Source organism: Ambystoma mexicanum, chromosome 6q (assembly GCF_040938575.1).
Source record: "Ambystoma mexicanum isolate Mex_15411 chromosome 6q, UKY_AmexF1_1, whole genome shotgun sequence".
In the NCBI taxonomy this organism is placed as follows: Eukaryota; Metazoa; Chordata; class Amphibia; order Caudata; family Ambystomatidae; genus Ambystoma; species Ambystoma mexicanum.
In genome coordinates this window covers 1054785186-1054809385 of record NC_090937.1, presented here as the reverse complement: position 1 = coordinate 1054809385, position 24200 = coordinate 1054785186, and the positions used below count along the sequence as shown (strand labels likewise).

The window sequence follows — 24200 nt, the reverse complement described above, 5'->3', positions numbered from 1 at the left end:
TATGTATTATGTGTAAGATTTTATGTAACATGTTTTCCAAAATAAACTTTTTGTACAAACGTAAATTTTATTTAGCCTAATCATGCAATCAATCCAAGATGTTCATCAATCAGACTCATTTTGTCCTGTGTTGTCAACAGTATTGTGCTGCACTAAATTTAGAGGTTTTGGAGGTTTTTAGAGGTTTTGAGAATAGGATAAATGTATTTGCCCAGGATAACACCTTTTGTAAGCAGTGAAGATGAGATTTGAACCTACTGTATAATTTAGACACTTGTCCACATACCATCTCATCACCAGTAGGAATACATATTTAGTTTTTGGCTTTTAAGAACACAGTAATATAAAGCTTACTTGCAAAGTATACAAATAGCGTATTAAAGCAAGCTGATGTTTGTATGGAAACACGTTAAACAAAGTGTATAATTGCGCTTTATTTTACACACCCTAAAGAGCCAACTACAAGTTCCCAGCTGCAAACTAATGCAGCCCTAACCATTCTCCGCTGTTTTACACGACTATGCTTTCAGCACGTTAAGGCACAAAATAAGATATTTTGTGATAAGGTCATCTGCCTAACGTAATTGTTTGAGACACACTTCCACCTTTTTTTCTGGTGTTAAATTGTGAAATTGTTAAATTCTGGTGTTAAATTGTTAATATCCACATAAAAGAAAACTCTTTTACATGTTAAACTAGCAGACATCATAGATGTAATGTAAAATTCAAAAGGCAGTTTTATTTTTGCTCTTTTTCAAGGTCTCCTAAGTAGGGCCATATTTGGTAGGTAACTGATTTGGCATGTGGACTTTCAGGCTGCAACATCCCATCACAGGTCCCATCATCTAAACAGGTATACATTAGTAAAGGCACTACTAAAACAGAAAAAATATGTTAACTAAATGCCAGGCCCTTCTTTTTTTTTTCAAAGTTATTTTTATTGGTTTTACAACATATAACTTGAAACATTTTGGGAGTTGTCTGGGATCCATTCTTTCAGTACCCATAACTGGGCTGCTTCCTAATACTTCCTAAAGTGCGGAAGAGCACATCTGCCTTCGTTCCTTGGTGCCGTGAGCACCGCACTTGACACCCTCAAAGTTTTCCCTTGCCATATATAGCTCATTGTAATTTTCGATAGGGATTTTAAAAAAGTTGGCGGAATTCTTATCAGTATGGCTTGCAATAGGTATAGCAGTTTTGGCAGGATGGTCATTTTGATAGCTGTTATCTTCCCCCACCAAGAGATCGACATGGGGTTCCATCTGGTCAGGTCCCGTTTAAATTGTTGTAGCATTTGGGGGTAGTTTTGTGAATATAAGCCTTGAATCTTACTTATCAGAGTAATTCCCACATATTTCACCCCTATTTTCGCTACTTTCAGGTGCAGATCTGACGCTACCTTGTGTATGTGTGAATTGTCCCCTGCCAATGTTAGGAATTCTGATTTCTGCCTATTAATTTTTAGACCTGACAGGGAGCCAAATGTTTAGATCTCATGCATAAGGTGTGGTAGAGACTTCTTTAGTTCCCCCAGAGTAACAAACATGTCGTCGGCATAGGCTGAAATTTTGTGCGACTGTCCTTCCATATCTAAGCCTTTAATTTCCCTTTTGTCCCTTATCAGTGCCATTAGTAGTTGCTGAAATATTGCGTATAGTAGGGGAGATAACGGACACCCTTGTTTTGTTCCTCTCCTTATCGGGATCTTATTGGAGAGGCTTCCATTCAATGCCAACCTTATATTGGGGGAATTATAGTTTGCTTGTACCATCTTTATAAAATTTTCGCCTACCGCCATCTTCCTCAATTCCTGAAAGAGGAACGACCATTCTACCCGGTCGAATGCTGCTTTTTCTGCATCCAGTGCCAGCACTATCGCTGGGGCTTGTTGTTCCTGTTTTTTCCACCAGGTGGGTGACCCTCCTAATGTTGCCATGTGTTTGTCTTCCCGGGACAAACCCGGATTGATCTTGATGGATCAGTTCCGGAAATACTTGTTTGAGCCTCGAGGCTAGTATTTTGGTGTGTCATTTTGCGTCTTGGTTTATGCGGGTTATCGGTCGATATGAGCTGGAAAGTTGTGCATCCTTCCCTTGTTTATGGATTACCAGCATCTTTGCTCCGTTCATAGATTGGGTAATGTTACCTTTGACCTTAAAAGAGTTGAATAGTTCTGCTAAGATAGGTGCTAGTAAATCTCTGTATGTTTTATAGAATAGGGCTATGTACCCGTCTGGGCCCGGGGCCTTATTTCTGGGAAGCTCTTTAATTGCTTCCTGGACTACTTCCTGTGTAATGTCTGCAGCTAATATTTGTCTATCAAGCTCGGATAGGGCCGAGAGATTCACCCCCTCTAAATAGGATTTTTGTTGTTCTCGTCTGGTTGATCCGGAGAGTAAAGGCGCTGGTAGAATTGTTCGAAAATGATTCCCATCTCTGCCGTTTGTGTTTTCCTTTGCCCTTTTTCACCCACTAGCGCCTTCACTGTCCGATCTTGTTTCTTCCCTTTGAGTTGCCTGGCTAGTAATTTGTCTGCTTTGTTAGCTTTTATGTAGTACCAATGTTTCAGCCGCAGAGGTGTCTTTCCGCTTTTTTTGTGCATAGGGAGTCTAGCTGGCCTTGGACATGTCTCAATGCTTTGTGCAGCTTGGGATTTGGCTTCTTCAATATTTCTGCCTGAATTCTGGAAATGTTAGCCTCTAATTCCTTTTCCCATTGAATGTTCTGTTTCTCCGTTTGCGAGTTTAATGCGATTAACTGTCCCCTTGTTACTGCTTTTAGGGCCTCTGATTGGGTTTCTTTGGGTATTTCTGGTAGGTTATTAAAGGAGAGGTATTCTATGATATGTTCTCAGAGTGGTTCCTAATACTGGATGGATCCCTTATTATTTCTTCCGGGTTTCGCCAGTTCCACAATCTTGGGGCATTTGGGGACAGTGCTATTTCTGTCCACAGTGGGGCGTGTTCAGATAGTGAGATTGAACCTATCTCTGACTTGCGAATTTTCCTCAGGATGCATGTCGAAACCCAGAGATAGTCTATCCTAAACATTGTCCCGTGGGTGCTTGAGAAGTATGTGAAACCCTGTTGTTGCGTGTTAGTGTGCCTCCAGACATCTTCCAGCACAAGGTTGGACATTTTTTGTATTAAGGCTTTAGAGGGTGTTCTCTGTCCTGGTTGTCTGGTCCCTGGACTATCTCGCGTGGGGTCCCATGCTATGTTCAGATCCCTGCCCAGAATGATCTCCCCCGTGGTGACTTTTTCCACTTTGTCCAGAGTATCTTTAAGGAAACCCTCCTGGCCCGTGTTTGGAGCATGTACAGTAGCTAACGTGATGGGGTGTTCTTCTATTTTAGTGTTGATGATTATATATCTCACCTGCTTATCTGTTTCTGTTTGGAGTACTTGCACGTTTAGAGAGTCACGGGCAGCGATCATGACCCCCGCTTTCTTATCCTGGGCGTTGGCTTGTAATATCCGATTGTACTCTTTCAACCGGATCGTGTGCTTGTCTTGCCCTCTAACATGTGTCTCCTGGAACATTATTATATCATATATCCCTTGTCTTAAGAAGTGCTCCACGTTCTTTCTTTTCACTGGGGAATTTAACCCACGTATGTTATATGTCAATATTTGTATCCCCATCTTATCATGGAGGTGTATGTCTCATTGTTCGTGCCTCTTTTTGTTCTCCAATAACTGTGGTCTTTCCCGGTCCCTATCCCCATTCCCAACTGAGCAACCCCCAACTTGCTAAATTCCTTTCCCCCATCCCCCTTCCCCCCCACGACCCAACTGCCCTGAGGTGGGCTCTGGTTCCTATGACCGCTCAGGCGTTGCACCGTCCACGCCATGCCCACAATAACTAAGGGATAATTTGTAGGATGTTCTAAAACCCTTTAGGGTTCCTAGAGGCGTTCCAGCTGGTCTCTTTCCCCCCCCCCCCACGCTGCATCTGTGGTTATGGTGGTCTCGCTCTGTCGTTCGCCGTCAGTTGAGCAGGATGTAGTGATTCTCGTTCTCGGGGTTCCTGCATTTCTTGCATATTCTGTCGCTTTGTCGGGTTTCTCGCTCCTGTGTCTGCGGGCCTTTCACTTTTCTGTTGTTGCTCTTCCATTCCCATTCTGTTCTTTTAATGGAGAGCCTTTCTCTTGGTCTTCCCTGGGTGGCTCCTTCTTGGTCCTGCATGCCCAGTATCTGTTTCCCTTCTTCACAGGACGTGACCCTCCTTTTTTCCCTTCCCACATGAACAGCAAACCAAATGGGAATGTCCACTTGTATCTAACTTGCTTTGACGTTAGTTCTTTCATCACTGGGCCTATTTCTCAGCGTCTCTGCAATGTTGACTGCACCAAGTCTTGATACAATTGAATGTCCTGCCCATTCATTCTGATATGATCCATCGTGCGGGCTCTCCGCTGTATCTGTTCTTTTTGGGGATAAAATGTGAGTGCAACCAGGACGTCCTGAGGTCTTGCTCCGGGTTCTCCCGTCCTCTCAGGGCCCACTCGGTGTACCCTATCTATGCCCACTTCCACTTCAACCCTTTGCATCTAAGATGTCCTTGAAGACCTGCTGGACCGCATCTTTAAGGTCTCCTTCTTCCACTGTTTCTGCCATGTTCTTAATTCTTATATTCGATCTTCTTGATCTGTTTTCTAAATCTTCACACTGTAATTCGAGGTTGTGGGTTCGTCTCAGCAGATGTTCTTGGGTCTCAGCATGTTGTTGAGCTTCATCATCTAGAATTTGCGTTATTTTTTCCAGCGTGTCTGTTCTTTCCCCTTGGGATGTCAGCTCTGTCTTAAGTTCATGTACTACTGACTTCATGTCCGTTTTCATTGTCTCAAATTGGGACTGCATTGTGGACATAAATTGAACCTGAAATTCCCCAAACCACGCTTTCATATCTTCTCTTGTTGCCATGTCGTCAGACTCCATTTCTTCTCCTATCTTGGCTGTTTGTCCTTCTTGGTTTTTCTTTCTCATGGATGTTGTCGATCTTCCTGCCTCAGTTTCCCACATTTGTGGCAGACACTGTTCCTGTTTCTTCTGGGGTGTCTGAAGGGTGGCCTGCACGGGTCGTCCCATGGACATAGGTGCTGGTATAGAATGGTTCCCTCTGGCTCTGTACCTTTTGCTTTTTTTTGTTTGTGTCTAACCCTTCTGTATTGTGAGGTTGTATGCCTTCTCCTGCCAGAGGCAGCAGTGGATGGGTTGATTCTTCCTGGGATTTGGGATTTGCGTGGTCTTTGCTAGTGTTATTTGGGGCCTCCGATTATCCCTTCACGTCTCTTCTATTTGCTATATGTTCTTGGGTTTGCTAAGAATGTTGCTGGTGCCGGTTATTGTGTGGCTGCAGCCCTATGTGGAGATTTTCTCCTCCGTTTCGACGTTGGATGCAGCTTCGAAGTGCCCCTCCTCCCCTTTGGGGTTATGGCCTTTTCCTATGTTCCCCCGGATTCACCTTCATCCAGCCTGAGCATGACCTCAGGTGTGGGCCTTGTTAAGTCTGAGGGGCCTCGTATAGGCTTTTCCCCTGGTTGTTGGTGGGGGGGGGGGCTCCCTGTTGCCGATGGGGGAGACGTGTGTTGGTCTGGTGTCCTCTTCCCTCTCTCCCCTGACTCCACGCTTCCTCTGTGCCTGAGGGGAGGGGGGGGAGTAGGTTTTTTTCCTCCCGGCCCGTTGTCAGCGGGTTGCAAGCGGTGTTGCCCCTCCCCCACTCTCTATTGTGGCCTCAGGCGTTGCTATGCCACTTTGGTCTTGCCCGGCGGGATGCGTACCTTATGTTGCTGGATGCCGTGTATGATTGCCAGCCGGGTCTGGCGCAGTAGGGTCTCACCTGCGTATCCTGTGCTTCCTTGCTGCTGTATGGTCAGTATCGGGCCGTGGAGCTTCTATTTCGGCGCCACTGGATCTGAGCGCCGGGTCTTTCAATGGCGTTTGGTGGGTGTCAGGGCCCCGGTCTCTGACTCATTCCACTTTTGTTGCACCCAAGGGGGTGTCTGCCCAGGCAGTGGAGCTTGGATTAGCCAATCGTTCGTGGCGCCCCCGTGACTCAGCTGGACTCTGCTCTCTTACGGCTGTCGCAGGCTTCTCCTCACGGTGCGCACTCTGGGGCCGCGTCGGACCCAGTCTTCGGTTCTCAGCGCCCCTCTGCTGCACTTGTTATACTCCAACCTGGTTGATGCCGAGAGTCGTGTCGCTTTATGAATAGAGCATTATTTTAGCGGCCTGGGGGGGAAGAGGACAGAGCTACACTCAGACACGTCCTCTCCACATCGTCACCATCCTGGACCTCATTCCAGGCCCTTCTTAAGGTGCTGCCAATGCAAGGTTGTCCCTGACACTATCCTCCTCATCATTGTCCATGTGAAAGCTCTCGAGAGACCCGTCAGAGCCACATGCAGCTTGAAAAAAATGTAGTTTCTGTAGTTGGAGGGATATTTCCGGCACTTGGTTCTGGTGTAGGTTGTCTCTGTGCTCCCCTCGTATCTGTTCTTCTCTTTGTTTTAGGCCCCTCTGGCTCCCTTGGTTTCTTCCGTCCCAATGTCTCATGTGGGGTGTTAGTAACCCCTCTCTCCTTGTGTGGCTATTGGCTCCTGTGGGTTCGTGTGACCCTTCTGAAGGTTGATACTACCCAGATTTCTCAGGCTCCCTCAACCCTTCTTGTTCTCTTGTGCTTTCTCTCTCTAGGTCTCTTTTACCCTTGTATAAGGTTGGGGCAACCCTTCCTTCATCTCCACTCGCTCTTTCCTCCCTTCACCTCCATCTGACCTGGACAGCCCTCACACCTTCAGTGTTCCAGAGTTTGCTTCAGGGTGTTTGCGTCTCTTCGGCAGTAGTGGAATTCTCCACGGCTTGCCACTACTCCAGATTGTATATGAGCGGTTCTCGGGTTCCGCACGTCTTGACATTCTCTCGCCCTTTTGCTCATGCTCACGCCGCCAAGTATGTTTTGTATTGTGTGGTCTTTGCTTCTCTGGCCTACAGGTTTCTGTGTTGGTCCAGGGGTCTCCCTTCGCCGACCACTTCCCTCTCAGCCACTTCCGGCTCCACTCCTCGCCGACATCCCCATGTCAGAGGCTCACCTCTGCGTATGGTTTCCCTCTCCCCATTCAAGGGTTGTTGCCCCTTTATTCTCGCTCTGCAACTTCAAAAGGATGTATTGTTCCCCGTCAGCTGTCCAGCCTCTGGAGTGTTCAGCATTACCTTGAGCTAAACATAATTTCATGGTTGTTCTGAGTCCAACAGCATGGATGAGCGCTCTTCCTCAATCTTTCAACAGGTTTCTGGAATCCTACACAGTTAACATATGTGGCAAGCCAGAAGAAGGACTCGGACCAGAAAACATGGTTTCCAAGTAACTTTATTTAACGAAAAAGAAAATGCCTCACTAACCCTACTGCTAAAGGGGAATTCCCTTTGTAAATGTCCATACTTATCCACTAAACTGGCCCTACCACTTAGAAGAAAATTAAAATACATTATTTTGAGTATTCTACACTTAAGGCTGTTCACCACAATCTATCTCCAGTGTGACAGGAGTTCCCCTGGCTCTAGATCCACTTTTTAATCAACTGTTTCCCTTATTTAAATTTTTTGACAGATTATCAAAGTTCTTCAAGTTTCCCAAGTTCAACAATAAAGTCTTAAGTTCCTGAAAAAATGAACTGTCCAAGTTTCTGTAGGTGGGGGCGATGTGTCTTGGATCCCTCTCCATCACTTGGGTGGGTCTCTCTCCACATGGCTCTGGTGTTGGGTGTCTTTGTGCTCCCCTCATATCTCTGCTTCACTTTGTACATTAGGCCCCTTTGGCTCCCTTGAGTTCCTCTGTCCCAATGTCTCATGTAACACTCTGGGTATTGGTAACCACTCTCGCCTTGTGGCTCTCTTCACTCTTGTAGGTTGCTCTGACACTGCTGGAGGTTTCTCGGACTCCTGCAACCCTTCTCCTTCTCTCGTGCGTTCTCTCTCTGGGCCTCTTTGGCCCTGGTATGGGATTTGGGTAATCCGTCCTTCTTATCCACTTGCTTTTTCCTCTCTCTACCTCCCTCCGACCTGGGCAACCATGTGCTTTCAGTGTTTTTGCCAGGGAGGATGTCTCTTTGGCAGCAATGACGTTCTCTGTGACTTGCCGCTCCCCTGAATCGGGTACGATCAGTTCTTGGGTTCCGCTTGTCTGTGTTGTCTCACCCTTTTGCTCTTGCGTTGAGAGTGGAGGAGTAACTCGTTCCTCTGATCCTGGTTTCGGACTCAGTTCATGGGTACCGGCTCACCACGTCCTCTGTGTGATCGCACCTCTAGGTTAGTTTTTGTGCAGCCCTTCTCGGGCCTGAGCGTCTGTGTCAGGCTTGTGGCACCACCCTTTGCCGTCTGCTTCGCTCCACGTCACAGCTGGATCCACTGTTCAGTGCGGCTCTGCCCCGTGCAATGTCCCCATGTCGGAGGCTCCCTTCTGCGTAGGGTTTCTCTCTCTAGATTCAAGGGCTGTTGGCCCTTTATTCGCACTCTGCGACTTCAAAGCGACATATTGTTCCAAGTCATATGTCCAGCCTATGGAGAGTTCAGCATTACCTTGATCCAAACACAGAGGTAATGTCAGGGTTGTTTAGAGTCCACCGTTGATGCAGACTCTCTCTCCAATATAGGTACATAACACACTAGGTATAGAGAGTTCCCCCATGGGAATGGGAGTCCTTCTCCCCTAGGGAGGATCTTGTTAAGCAGGTTCACCTCCCTAGCCTTAAAGGCGGTGCCACCCTGGAAAGAAGGGACGACGTCTCCAGATTTGTCACCCCTCTATTCACAAATTGCCATGGCTTACAAATTGGCACTGCTTGCACCAGTCACAGTTTACAGAAACAAACATTCTTGTAGCAGACTTAAATTGGTGAAGAATTTTCTTATAGCAACAATGACTGATGAACGATTAAACCATCAGATACCAGTTGCGAAAGAAATCTCAGATTAACTCAATGTGGCCATGTGGACAGTGTAAACTCAAACATTTTCGTTTTATCTTTTTAAATCTTTCACGACTCCTCGTCATATGGCTATTTGCAACAGTGATGAATCTATGATGATGTTATTTATGTAATCAGAAAACACAACATGTTATATCTGCAACAGGTTATCTGTATCAAAACACCAACTTCCAGTGTGTGTTTTTTAAATTACTGATCGTGATAGTGTTTCCTTTTGTCAAGACCTTTTCGGCTTATGGTGTGTACCTTTTCTAGTGCTGAATGAGAAAGTAAAGGTTCCTAACAAATAAAAAATGAAACTATACATTCTTCACAGACCCAAGTAAAACCATTATGCATTTAGATTGCACATTCTCATAGTGCAAGGCTCTGTGGGTGTTGTGATAATGTTCCCATCACGACCACCATTTCTAGTTTTGGGGTCTTTCCATCAGTTCCATGTTCTTGGTGATGCATTAATGTAATTACGAACCAGCGTCCTTTTTTTTTTTTTCTTCAAAGAATGGGCAATCGCGTCTAATTTTGTATAAGACAATGGTTCCTGTGTCTTGGTCCCATGTTGGCTTTACGGAGGCTAGACTCTCTTCCTATCATTGGCACTGTGTAAGGCTTAAGTTTTTTACGGCTGCTGCAGACTTTCACTGCATTAAAGGCATGGTCCAGTAACATTTTTTATTGTCCCTATGGGTCGGCCATGTTTTTTTTAAGCCTCAGTGGCTCGATTTTAGAAAACTTTCCTATGGACCTTACCCGAGTTTTCGTCCATTAAATGCAAGCGAAAACAGGCACCAGGGAGCCGCCATTTTGTGATAATCCTATCACTTGCCGCATCGCCCTGGCTGACCTGTTTCTGCGGCACTAAATCAAATCCCCCGCCCCTGAGCTGACATTATCAAAACATTCATATTCCCCGCCTCTCTCCGTGACATTTCTGTGCTGCGTAGGCAAACGCGCCCAGTCGTCTTCTACGCAACTCCACACAGAACCCAGAAACCAGCACAGACCATCTCACAACACTACGCGCCACAATTCAGAATATGAAACTGTACTTTAAAATCAAACAGCAACACGGTACATTTGGTAAAGTAGATTTATTTGACATTAAATGTTTAGAGAATATTCAGCAATTGCCATATGAACTCCAAAAGCCATTTATTTTCTTTTATCTGTATCCGCAAATCTGTCTAAGTTAATATTGAGTCACGCGCTGTTCCTTTATGGTACACAGGGTGTTGCTTTTCGTTAAAAGAAGCACTTTGGAAGCAGGGGGAACCGCAAGGCAGTTCCATCAACTAGGCACTAGTCCACCGTAAAGGTTGATATGTTGCTTCTAGCCACTAGTACAGCGTAAGGGCATGTGGGCTTTTGGCGATCGTCCCATAATATGGTTAACGTGCTCCAGTTGTTCACACGAAGCTGCAGGTGTCTATTGAAGAATCTGTCTGCCGGTATCTCAAACCGATGACAGTAGCAGAAGGGGAGCAAATACCTGTTATGAAAACAAAAAAATTATAATTAGTCTCGCCAGCCGATCTTCATTAATATTACTCATTTTATTTATTACGGCCGATCAGAAACTATTTTCTTGCAAGGATAGATCAATGGAGTATGTTCGGCTCTAAAATCAACGCGAAAAGTAACGAAATAAATCGAGGCCAACACACAATGAGAAACGACAGTTAGTCTACATGCGTGTGGAATGATATGATATATGATATGGCATTTGTAACGCGCTTATACACAAGTGTTTCAAGGCGCGACGAGGCAGGGGGGGAACAAGGGCAGACAGACAACGATCCTACTAGGCCAGGTGTCTTTCAGATCGCGCATGGGGAAAGGGAGAGGGGGGTAAAAGTGCTGTACATGGTTAGTAGAATACAAGATAAATAATAGGGCCAGCTGGTGGCAAGTGCAAGGTAAATGCTGGGAGAAGGGGCTGAAGGATACAGAGACAGTCCTGTAGTGCAGGTAGGCAGTGCAGGGAAAAGTGGCTGGGCCAAGGACCGAGATCGGTGAGACCAGTGGACCTGCATGCCCATGTGCCCACTACGAACACGTTTTCCTTGCTTTTCCTAGCTCTTCATTCATTTATTCATGCATCCATTCATTAATTCTTCATTCCGGTATAAAAGCGTCTAAAGATTTACTCAGATTATATTTTAAATTTCCATTGTGTCTCTGCGTAATGCAGTCTGTAAATCGGACCGTGCTCTTGACAACGATTTTTCATATACTGAACTAAAATGAAACTCGGTCTAGTTTCTGAATTTTCTGCCTTATCGTCTCTTACGTTATTGCGCACCCCCTTCAAATGAAGTTCTTTCGGCATGGTCCCTGTCTCAAGGTCAAAAAACAATAGACCCTTATACTTCCAGTGCGACTTGTGGGCCTCTTCTGGGCGCGAGCTGAAAATCAAAGCCGCTGTCCTTCGCATTCTTTATTTGCAACATCCCGTATCCTCTATGTAGTGCGCCACAATGTGCAAATGCGAACTGGCTTCTCTCCCAAATGCCACGGCCCGCTTGGTGTGTTCTAAGGCCCCCAATTTTGTCCCCGTTGTCTGCGAGCTTTGCAGCCCAAATGGAGACATTTAATTTTGGCGGAAGGTCAGGGAAAGTATAAAGTACCACAGGAGTTGAGTTAAAAGTGAGATTTATTGTTTGTTTGTTTTATTATTTGCAATCCGCAAGCCTCCCCTCCGTTAACAGTGTGCAACAGGGCGCAGCATTTACATTTATATGAGATGAGACATGAGAAAAATATATACATATACATACACATATATGAGGTGAATAGAGAGAATTCAAAGATGACACCCAGCTTGTTCGCCACCCATGATGGTGAAGGTAGGGGTTAGGGTTACAGGTACACTGTACAATAACATTTATTTACAAAAAGACAATCGTATTGCAATTATTTAAACCAGGAGTTGTACTTCACAACCAGCTGTGCTTCTGGTGACCATGGCACAGTTGCAATGTTCGGTGGCAATGGATCACTGCTCTGCACAGAAACGTCCAAAATTCCAGATCTGTGCTTCTCTAACACAGCAACAATAAGGCCTTTCACAAAGTGGAACTGCATTTCATCATAGACTGGTTTGATCACCCATTGCTTACTTTGTTTTGAAAACACCTTAGTGTAGCGAGGCATCCTTACTTTACCCCTAGTCCTAGATTGTTCACATCCGACATTGCTGTTATGGGCCAAGACCGCTAGTAGAGTGCGATGTTTCATGCCCCGAAAGCTAAAATGCAAGTGCTTTGGCCTGTACTTTAGGCACATATTGTGGAACACCTCCAAATCTCCTGTGTGACAGAATTCTGTCAGTCCTCTCAAATCTCTTGATAGAGGTTTGTAGAAAACAATCTTCTCAATGGCGTTGTGTGTTGGTGAAGATGGAATCAACCACTTCTTCTTCCTTGCCTCCTCTGGGGACAAAGGGCCATGTTCACATTGGTGGAAATGGAGGTTTTCTGACCAGCGGTGAACGTTGGTACAGTGGTGCATCAGTGACCGCCATTTTTCAAGTAGTATTTCCACTGACCCTTCACAAGTTTTTGAGCTCCACCAAAGATGGTTGGTGATAGACTGGGACCACTGCAAAATACTTTCAAAACCTTTTTTTTTTCCTGCAGCCGAGATTTTCTTACTGATTGATTTAGCAAGATGCCATACGTCAAATTGATGATTAATAAGCGGGAACTGCTCTCTCATTGTCTTGGCAATTGAAACTTGTCTGTCCGTGGCTATGAGGTCGATGTGCATTCCCCTTGATTGTAGATATTCCACTGATTTTATAAATCCTAGTTTCTCCATGGCCACTGAGGATATACATTGTGTTACATGCACGACCACCGAACTCACAATTTTCTTACTATCCATGTCCTGAAAGTGGTAGGTGCAGTACTTGGCAGAAAATCCAGGGCTGTCGAACTGTCCATCGCCGGCTAGCCTGAAACGTTTCCCTTTGAATGTACTTGCTAGAAACAATTGTTCAATTTTCCAAGCATCACTAATGGCCGGAAACGGATAATCAGGTTGGTATATGTAGTACAGCGATTTAGAAATGAAATGGAGTCCCACAAACTGAAAGAAAGCCTCTAACTTTCTGAAACTGGAGCCACTAAAAACTGATGCAGCTGTACACAGTAGATTGCCTGCTGGCATTTTCTCCAGCATAGTTTGTGCAGACCATGAGGACCTATGATTTAATCGACAGGCGGCATTTATTTTGACGTTACTGCCGTTTATTTGACATGTTACATTAATCAATGGCTTCCCACATACTTTCCCTCTAACTGAATGCCCACATTTCAGCATACTTATAATTTCCATCAAACAACTGTCGAATACAATGTATTTGCTCTCTTTCATTAGACTGTCATCCTGCGTTAACGTTGTTTCGGCCTGTGACGTTGCAGAGATTTCAACACATTGGAAAGTAATATCGCTGCTATCAAGTTCTGATGCGTCTATGGATGCTGCGGCTGGTTCATTCTCTGTCATTTCAACATCTGCTACTTCAACATTGATGGGAGAACACAACAATGTCGACCTGTTTTTGGGTGGCAATTTTTTGGCGTGTGTAGATTGTGTGAATTGATCTGCAACTACTTCAGAGCTATCTTCAATACATTCAATATCATCTTCTTGTGGTGGTGCGGTCGCACTGTAGCAATGATCCAATGCAACTCTGCTGTATTCTCCAAACACAGTTAATTCATGTTCTGGCCATTGGACATGAGCATCTCGAGCCTGAACACGCCTCGCCTCAATTAATAGTTCCTCCATAGTGTACATGGTCTGGCAAGCAACATCTCTTTCGCTTCACTGTCTGTGTATGTATAGTTCTGACACCCACGGGTAACTAGAGGAGAGATTGGAAAAGGGATGTTCAGTTTAAACACAAGATAAAGTGTAGTCCAGTTGACTGGAAAAAAACATACAGTAGTCCCCAGCACAAACATTAACCCTTTTTTGTTTTTTTTTTTTGCAATTTTTTGGCTCGACCTTCAACATCTGCACGCTGTAGCTCCGATTCGTTTCCGCATGTCCTCCATTCCTCTTGCGCTGCAACGACTATATTTTCTGTATCCGCATAGACCGCACGGAATGAGGCTCCATTGTCTCCCTGAAACATAGTACTTTCATTGCTATGTATCAAAATATTGTTAGCATAAAACACATGTGAGGACGAACACACAGGTACATCTCAATAGCCAAACACAATTTAAACATTGTGTGCAACAAACGACAAGTATTCGACCAGTGATGATCTATTTCGATGGAGCTGTCAGTATCCATACCTCTGGCTCTGCATGGACTGCCATGAATGGTTGTATTGGAGAGGAGGCATCAGCATCTCACTGAAACACAGTACTTGCATTAGTATGGTTTTCAATATTGGGAACATAACACACACTTGGGGTCGACGGCACAGGTACATATAAAGAGATAACCACAAATGATGCATTGTCTAAAAGAATCAAGGAAAATCTAAATATGATCACATTTCATCGAGTTATTTCTCCGATTTATTTACATCTGCGTCATCTAAATGGGATGTTGTGATTGTAGTGGAAGCTCCGTCGTCTCCCTGAAACACAGCACTTGCGTTAATAGGGAAGAAAGTATAGCAAATGGAATCACGTTATATGATCACGCATGATGGAGCTGTCACTATCCATACCTCGTGCTGCTGAAGAATATCTATGGATGTTGCAAATCTTGTGCGCACTTCCGAAAGCTGTTGCGCCGATTCGTATACGCATGGTCCCGCTTCCACTTCCCCTGGAATTACTTGAATGTCAGGCTCCGCATCAAGTGCAGGGGTTGACGCTCCATCAACTGCCTGAAACATAGTACTTGCATTAGTGAGGATTACAATAGTGAAAACCTAACACACACCTGGGGTCGACAGCACAGGTACATATCAACGGCTAACCACGAATGAAACATTGTGTAGAACAATCAAACAATGACGCTGTCAGTATCCATACCTCCTGCTGGTGAAGAACATCTAGAAATGTTGTAGATGTGGCGGACGCTTCAGCTTCTCCCTGAAAGACAGTACTTGCATTAGTATGGATAACACTAATTATAACTGAAAACAAACACCAGCGGACGATAACTAAGGTGTATATCAATTGGAAAGCACTAACCAAACATTCGGTAAAATAATAAAACGATAGAATAAAACTATTACTTGACATGCATAAAACAAGTCTGTAGCGGATTAGCCTAGTAAGATTACCTGATACGCGCTAGAAGTGGTTGTTAACTGCGACCACGTCAAGGATGTAGAATGTTCTTGCTTCAGATTCAAGGGATAGTCAAGAAGTTGTAAAGGTAAATTAATGATTGATAATGAAATGCCAATATTAAAAATAGCCATGTAAGGCGACAGAATACTTGAAAAATGCTCAATACAGCACAGTTCCCTGTTCCCATATATATACATTTCGTTTGTGGGTTATGAAATCGAAAAAGAATATATTGATAAATGTCATTATTCAAAAAGCTATACACTCATATCAATATCGAAATTATTACAAGGGATATAACACCTACAATATCAATTAATCCATTTGGCTACCTACACACTACCGCAAGGCCTAAAACTAAATCCGGACACTTAACTCACCGGTGGCGGAATGTGGACGAATAGAGTGGGAATAGCGTTTTTGAGAAATTTCCGTGTCGTTCGCCATTTATTCTTCTTTGTTACCCAAGATGTGGTGTACATGTCCAAGGAAAAGTGCCGGCTGCAGATGCGGTATCGATCACCCCTTTTGTCCTGTAAGACTTGTTGGGCTCTACTTTCCAGCTCATCCAGTGGATATCCGCAATGTCTGACCCAATCTCTTATTCGATCAACAGTTTTCGGGAATACATGCATTGTAGTGCCTTCAGATTTCGCATGGATCTTCGTAGGGCAACCGCTAATCGAACAGGCAGGCATTGTTGATAAATCTGAAAAGTAAATATCGACATTATACAATCTTCATGAATAAAGATTTGATACAAAAGTAAATGAATCATACAATGATCAATGCAAGGTTTGTTTTGGTCGCCGGAACTATACCAGTTCATTATGTGCGGCTTAGTATTTGCATAAGTTGCAGAAATGTATTAATGATGTGACTAAAATCTGAACATGTGACTCGTCCCTTGGATGTTCTGCCTTGCACGAGAAGGAAACATGCTTACATTATAGACTGGACCCCCGAAGGATGCAATTCGATGACAATAGTCAAAGATGAAAATAAATGGATCTATTGATAGCATAGCAATGGAAACTCGAGTCAATAGCAATGAGACCAATGAACATAGCACTATTGTGTACTCTACTCGCAAATAGATAGAACATTAAAAATCTGCGAAATATGACTAGGATACATGGCCTTACCTTGACCAACAAACAGTTGGATTCAGCAAGCAGAGCAGTATGTTGCAGGAGAATAGGTGGATGGCCACAGGTAGCACACTAATGGGTTTGCTCTAAGCGGTCACAGAAGTTCACGGATAGCACGACAACGAGCAGATTGCAAAGCACAAAGATGTTCTCATGAGACATATCAAGTGGTTTATAAAGTATTAGAAACAGGGGTGTGTTTGTGAATGAATGACGTATGTATGTCGTGGTCTTAGGGGGGCGGCCTGCTTGAAGGGTAGGCCTGGCTGGAGACACAGGGTCTGAGGAGGCCATGTGACCGATGGCCCCTGGGCGTGGGATACCTTTTGAAGTGTACATGCTGTTTGGCACCTTGGCCGTTTGCGCCCGTGACAGCCCCCCATGCCAGCACTCATCCCCGGGTGCGAACCGCCTTTGATAGAGGGGGTGGGATGGATGGGCCTGGGGCATGCAGATAAGGCACAGGAAGACTGCTGAATAAAGACACACTTATGTGGATTGCAGGGGGGCGGCCTGCTTGAAGGGGAGGCCTGGCTGGAGACACAGAGTCTGAGGAGGCCATGTGACCGATGGCCCCTTGGCGTGGGATACCTTTTGAAGTGTACATGTTGTTTGGCACCTTGGCCGTTCGCGCCCCAGACAGCCCCACATGCCAGCGCTCATCCACGGGTGCGAACTCCCTTTGATAGTATATCGTTGCTTATCAATAACAAATGCCACATACTGGAGATTCTTGTGAGCACAGACCCACACTTCAACCAGTGTATTATAGTGGTCAAGACCCTAAGGCCTGTATAATCCAGTGGTAATTGTTATTATAGATATATGTGTGACTTTTATAGAGACAAAACCTACTGAAAGACCTTGAACAAGTGTTATTTAGTGCATGCATTATCGAGAATATGTTATGTTAGCTTAGATAGATTGTGACCACCCTGCTTCACAGCGACCAGACCTTCACCCATTCAGAGCACAGATGTCTGACGTCCATCCTTGAATGGAGACACACTTCATTCATTTAAAAAATCGAAACAACCGTTGTTAAAATATATGTGGTGTTTTATTTTGGATCTTATTTTCATGACAAAAAAATACAAGACTTTAAAGATTATACAGGTCAGGTTGCAGCACAGCGAGAGAAAATCCCCTGTACTGACTACTGTCACTCAGGAACATTTCTCTTATGGCACGAACAGCACAGGCGGGTATCACTCTTCGAACACGGTGTCCAAGCCTCCCGTGTAGCCACCATGTAAAGGAATGATAGGCCACCAGCCTGTACCACCTGTGAAAAGGAATGAAACAAACTGTTTTTAAATGACAAAGATAAGTTTAATAAACGTTTGTTGTCAATGAAAATTCTTGTAACTAATGGCATTCTGCACGGACAAATGCTATTTAGACAATGCACACTACTGAACGACTTTCATGCGTTACTATGATATGAATATATAATTTTGGATATAGTAGAAGAACATGAAATAGGAGTGGCATGACAAGCAGAGTATACTTACTCATTACTCGGATTAGGAGGACGAACAGTTGCGCGAAGTTCGTGCATAAGCACCATCATTATTCTCAACACGGCCTGTGTGAGGCAGGCTGCCCTGAAGTCTGGCAGCTCGGTGATGCATTGCGGTCGTGGCTCGCCTTCCGAAATGTAGGCCAGGCATCCCGAGTTTTCTCGGCAGCAGCAGTTCTCGTCCTTTCCAGTAGTTCCTCCTCGGTATACTCGGGCTCGTACATGTAGGGCATTATTGTAGCCATTGTGTGGTAAACAAAGTAAAATAATTTACAGAGAAGGTACAGGTGTTCACACGGGCTACAAGCAGCGAAAAGGTAGCTGACCAGAGCACAGAAACGAGTCACAGAATACTCAAAGTAACACAGAGAGAGGAATGGAATCGAAAATCTGCTGCTGTGTGTTCGGAAACGATCTATTTATATTTATTGAGGAAAGAGGCGTCCTGCCATTTCCATGGCGACACGTCATTAGCTGAGGCACAGCAATTGTTGACACGAGACATGCTTTGGCGTTGGGAAATGGGCAGTACGAGTCTGCTGATGACAGGCTCAGGGGCGGGGGATTTGATTTAGTGCCGCAGAAGCAGGTTAGCCAGGGCGATGCGGCAAGTGATAGGATTATCACAAAATGGCGGCTCCCTGGTGCTGGTTTTCGCTTGCGTTTCATGGACGAAAACTCGGGTAAGGTCCATAGGAAAGTTTTCTAAAATCGAGTCACTTAGGCTTAAAAAAAAAATGGCCGACCCGTAGGGACAATAAAAATTTTGACTGGACCATGCCTTTAAGAAGTACAGCAGTCTGGCCCATCTCTCTTTATCCTTCCCCGATTTGTCACCATTCAAATGCATTTGGCCGATAAACTCTATAGTCCACTTTTCTGAATTTGTTGTGGGATAAATTAAGCATATTCCTGGGCAATGAAAGACAACAAAGTTCAAGGGGTCATTTGAGCACATCTCGAATCCATCACATAGACATACAGTACAATTTGTAACATTCTATAATATCCCTTCGATGTTGCTTGTAATGTCCTTTTGTTAAGACTTTCCGGATGATGCGACTTGTAAAAACAGTCTTAAATTTGAACACCACTTTTGAAAGAGCTATCTTGCAGAAGGCTGCCTGGTAAAGGCTGCGCCTGCAATGCTCGCTCTTTCTCTTCCACCTCACCCATGTCATTTTCAGTCCCATCCTCCAACATCCCCTCCCCTCCCTGCTCAGTGGCTCTGCACCCTCCAGCCCCTGCTCTACTCCCCCAGCATACACATGTGGCGTCTATGCTCCGTTGACTGTTGCAGTCCTGATCCTAAAAGCCTGAAGTTTGATGCACTGTGCGTTAGCCTATGCATGATACTCTTTTGTGACTCTTGCTTTAGACCTGCACCATGGAGCTGAAAATTAAAAAACAAATGCAAAAATATAGTACATTAGCTTTTTTTTCTAGTCACCTCAGTGTTTACTGTCACATACAACCCCCTCTCTGTTGTATCTACTAGTTTTGTCTGTCCCTGTTAATCCTTTAATTGTTACCCTTCACTAACCACCAACCTATTCCCTTTCATCACCGACTTCGGGGAAGATATCCCTGGTAGGGGCGCGATTCACTATATTTCTGACAAGCCCAGGTGCTCCCAGACAACTATGGTGGTAATTTGGCAATGTATGCTCACTTCATAACATATTGCATGCCACATTTGGTACAGCCCGGTTGAAATTATAAGCTTAATGTTTTTGAAGAACTGTGTACTTCCAAATTGCTTAAGACGTGTCTTTGAATTCTCCCCTTCTAAACATGCTTCAAATATTTGACATATCATATCATCTCATTGGAGATGAGTTACGCTTGGGTACGGTTGCAAGATAAAATAGATTGGCGATTGGAAGATTCCTCACTCCCTGATGCTTGGAGTGGACTGGTTTTAAAATTGCGCTGTCTGTTTATTGCCCCACACAAATATAGTTATCATTGATTGTGATTTTTGAAAGAACATGGCTAGGAGTTGTATCAGGACAGAGTTTTGTAGTGGTTATATGTGTCCAATCAGAGACAGCCAGTAAGTGTTTGCACATTTCTGTTTGCTTGGTCTCCCTAATCTTATGTCCAGATTTATCCTGATAGATTTGTAATACATTTGCAGAGACTACTATGCCTGCATTTTTGTTAGTGTTCTTAAAATGTTTGCATATAATATAATCTGCTATGTGTTGATTTCATTTTGTTCCCTGGTTCAATTTATCTCTAGAAAGGTGGCCCCCCTTCTTTAGAATTTCACAAACTTGTGGTACTGCAATGTTGGGATCCGATGAGTAGATGAGGTGGCTGCATTGTTGCTGCCACTGGCTCATTGTACAGCACTCACAAATAGAGGTCTCAAGCCTGTTGTGTACATGGAGTGGTGGAGTTTAATTATTTGATAATGCGCACCAAACCCACAGGTAGCAGAGCGCAACGGTTACAAGAATATTTAAGCTTAGTTACAGTACGTGATTATTACAGTGAATGCAAAACATATATACATAGATACAAAGGTACATAGCACTAGAGAGGAGGGAGGTAGTCTAGAATACAGATTCATGAGGGGCAGGCTTAATTTGAGCAGAAGTCAGGGGATTCAATGGGGAGATGCAGTTTATTTGGTGTCATTAGTCCGGAGCCAAGTTATCACGTTACATCTGAATCTAGAGTAAGGCTGGTCCTCTCTCAAGGCAGTAGGTAGTGCATTCCAGGCACGTGCAGATCTGACTGGGAAGCTGGCACCGCCCGCTGTAGATAATCTAAATCTGGGAATTTCTAGGGAGAGATGGTTAGAGGGTCTGGTGTGATGAATGGATGTTCTTCTGGTCAATCTGGCAGAGATATAAGGTGATGCGGTATTGTTGAGTCCTTTGAATGTAAGGGATACCGTTTTGAGGAGTATCCTGTCGCTGATTTTTAACCAGTGGCGGTCTCTCCTAATGTTTGATATATGCTCTCTACGGGGAATGTTCAGAGCTGCTCGGTGGGCAATATTTGCATTTTGTTTATGATGATTTTGTTGGCACCTGCGTATAGGGCATTACAATAATCAAGTTTAGACATTATTAGTGCGTTGGCTAGTGTGGTACAGTTGGTTTTGGAGAGGTATGGTCTGCAGGCTCTAATCAGTTTACAGGTGTAGGCTGTAGAGAAGCCATGGAGCTGACTTGTTTTGTTTGGGATAGTGTGGAATTAAGGTAGAAACCAAGTGTTTTAACCTCGGTTACTACTTTAATTATATTGCCATCGATATTAAAGGCAGTATAGCTGGGGTTACGTTTTTTGAGGTTGGAGTCGGAACCCAGAATCAAAATCTCAGTTTTATCGTCATTCAGGCAGAGGCCGTGTGAGGCCATCCATGTCTGAATGATGAGGTATATCTTGTTTACCAGAGCCGGGGTATGAGGATTTGGGTGTCGTCCGGATAATTAGTATATGGGACTTCCAACCTGTCAAGTTTGTCGAATAGTGGCTTGGTAAAGATATTGTACATTGTAGGGGAGACACATGAGCCTTGTGGGACACCACATGTGATTTGTATTGGGTCCGCTGAAGCTAAGGGGGAGAGCACTCTCATCGTATGCTTCACTAGGAAGGATTGTACCCAGGCTATAGCTTCACTTGAGAAATGGGCAGCTGATATTGTGTCCAATCTGTATATTCTAGCATTGGCAGATTGTTGATGAATGAAGCTTTTAGAAGGACACAAGCTGGTTTTGCTGAATGAGATTAGCGGTCCTGGCAGGCCCATCTTTTCCTTTACTGTGAAAAAAGATTAGCCCAACATCCTCAACCCAACAGTTTTTGTGTTGACTCTGATTACTGAATGAGTTTTTTTCAGCTTTGTTACTATATGACATGCAATTATCATGTCTTGAATATGGTTTTGCGCATGTCTCCCAGTTAGCCAATGCTTGTCTTGATAACTAAACTGGGCATTTAATTAGCTAATTGATCATCCCGAATGCTTGTATCGGGTCTTGAATCCACATTGATAAGTAAGATTGAACATAACAAGGGTATGCAACCTTTGGCTCTCCAGATGTTTTGGGCTGTAATTCCCTTCAGCCCTAGGCAGCACTGTCGTAAACCGGGCATAATCAAAGACCTAGTTGATGGCATTTAGAGCACCAGAGTTTGCAGTACCCTTGTCTAAGATCTGCATTTGTTGGCACCCTTGTTCTTTTTCACAAAGCAAACCTATGTTAGCAGTCTGACAGGATTGTTGGATGTAGTTTGATTTATGGTTGTTTTTACACAATTCTTTTCATAGTTAAACTACTTTCTTTGTAAAAACAAAGAAGTGTTGTCAGAGTCCTAGCAGCGTCACACAGAAGAGAATGTTGTCCTTGTTAAAATCAGAGCTGCAATTGCAGGGTGTATAGCATACAAGGTAGTGCTACTAAAATTGAAGCATGAACATACAGTCGCCCGTATTGCACGTGCTCCAAAAAGCACATTTATTGTGAGATTAAAGTAAGTTTGGTCCAATTCCTCATACTTTCAAATTTTTGCCGTGAGTTGGTTAGTAAGTGTGTTTTTTACCAACTAGGACGCCACCACAACACGACATCCGCACATATTCCCAAATTTAGTATTTTACAGAATGGTTTTTTATTTAGAATGTTACTTTTTCTATATTTCTACTGTATGAGACTTCCACATGTTTACATTAACATATATAGCTGATTTCCAGAAATGTCTACTCTATCTTTTGATGTATACATAATAGTGTATTTCTTTCTCATGTCATGAGTTTAGGATTTCAACACAGATCTAACGGATATTGTAAGATGTTTCCAGGTATGGTGGCTGACTGTGTCCTCTTTTTTTGGAAATGGAAATCCACATTGTGGTAACCTTATAGAAGATGGAATGATTGTCTTCCTTTGCATACATAATTATTCCTAGTGGTTGGCATATTACATAACCATACTGAGTGATTAATAGCTGAATCACAGTAACATTTTGGTTTCAGTAACTGATTGGATTACCGCATTCAAGATTGCACTGACTGACCATGGTCCTAACAAAGAAGGAATGATGTGCTATATAAATACAATTTTGTAAGATTTCACTCTCTTGAATGGGTTTTGATTTTGCTCCTGGTATCTCTTTTCTATTTGTCAATGTTTGCAAAAATATGCCTCTACCTATTAAAACAAGTCAAACCTATACCCGCATAACATTTAGCACAACACACATTATTGCTGCTGTGTTGTGCAATTCTGTCTTCCTGGAAATTCAAATCTGTGCGTTATTGCGCTGTTGCTGTTTCTTGAAATAGGTCTTTCCTGTTTTCCTTGAATGTCTAATCTGTGTCTTTGGCAACTTCTGATGTATCTTGAAATTTGGCTTGTTCCTGTCTTCCTAGAAATCCAAATCTTTGTGTTATTAATTCTGCTGCTGTATGATCTATGATATGGCATTTATAATGTGCCTGTACATTTCTAGGCGCCACAAGACAAGCGATGTAAGACATAGGAAGGACATGAGAAACGATCCTACTAGGCCTTTTGTCATTCGAATCGTGCAAGTGACGACAATAGAAGTGCAAGGTGAAGCAGAGGGGGCAAGTGCAAATGAGAGGGAAGGGGGGGGGGAAGTGCCAACAGGGCAGCATGGCTCTGAGTAAGTGAAGCCAGGGCAGCGCAGCTCTTGGTAAGTGCAGGAGGCAGAGGGGATGTAAGGGTTACAGCTACATGCCCTAAGTGCGCTGTAGGCCAAGAGTCAGTGCAAGGAAGACTGGTTGTGGAGGAGCCTGTTACCCAGTGAGACTCTGAGGGAACCAAGCATACAGTCGGCGCAGCAGACCGGTAAGTTAACAAGGAAGTGATAGAGGGAAGGCAGAGGAGAAAAGGAGGGTCTTGAGCTGCTTCTGGAACTTCATGTGGTCCAGCTCAAGTCTGAAAAGGGGCAAGGAGGCCACTACCCCCACTCTTCTTGGTGAAGCGTCTGACCCTTAGCGATGGGCTCTAGAAGGAAGGTATTTCGTAAAAGAGTTGGATGTAGTGCGAGCCCTAGAAAAAATTGTGGACGATGCAAAGGCTCTTGAACTTGATCGTTGCAGCCTCTGTGAGTCAGTGGTATATTATACCATGCTTTTGCTGTTTTCATGAAAGTCTTATTTGTGTTTTGCAACTGCTACTGTTTAGAAATTAAGCTCTTTTCTTGTTGCCCTCTTTTTACTTCCCTCCACCTGTCCTCATAACTCTCTTCTAGCTCGTTCTTTCTGCTGTATTGTAATCTAGTCT

At 44.0% G+C, this 24200-nt stretch overlaps 1 protein-coding gene across 1 annotated transcript in view; it reads left to right on the top strand.

Annotated features, from left to right (window-relative positions):
* TUSC3 (tumor suppressor candidate 3) overlaps positions 1–24200 on the top strand; it is a 1343405-nt gene that overhangs the window by 322682 nt on the left and 996523 nt on the right. The window lies entirely within an intron of this gene.